The sequence below is a fragment of the Tarenaya hassleriana genome, unplaced genomic scaffold, assembly GCF_000463585.1.
Source record: "Tarenaya hassleriana unplaced genomic scaffold, ASM46358v1 Cleome77, whole genome shotgun sequence".
NCBI lineage: Eukaryota > Viridiplantae > Streptophyta > Magnoliopsida > Brassicales > Cleomaceae > Tarenaya > Tarenaya hassleriana.
Genome location: NW_010970214.1, coordinates 27,589 through 28,033, shown reverse-complemented (window position 1 = coordinate 28,033; position 445 = coordinate 27,589).

Genomic DNA, 445 nt, shown 5'->3' with positions numbered 1-445 from the left:
ACAAAATTCTCATCCAATGGGTAACATTAAACACCATTCAATCAACCTCTAGCAATCAAAACCCAAGCAATTGCATCACTCAATTTAACAAATCCTAGGTTTCCCTAAACATTCATTCAAGAGAGATAAACTTAGAGAACACAAATTTCATTCAAAGCAAGGATTTGAAAGCATAAACAAAGCATAATCTTGGGTCCAAGGTGAATACAAGCATCCTTACATAAGGGCTAATCCCTCATCCCACAACAAGAAACTACTCACACATCATGTTCAAGAACACCAAAATAGCTAGGGGAAACATAGAGAGAGAAAGGAAAAGAGATGCTCAATAGAATCTTCAACCTTCAAGCCGAAGCAAACTCCTTCTTTCTCCTTCAAGATTTCGGCCCTAGGTCTTCTGGAGGAGAGAAAATCGCCTCCTTTGCTTTCCCAAATCGAGCTCCCT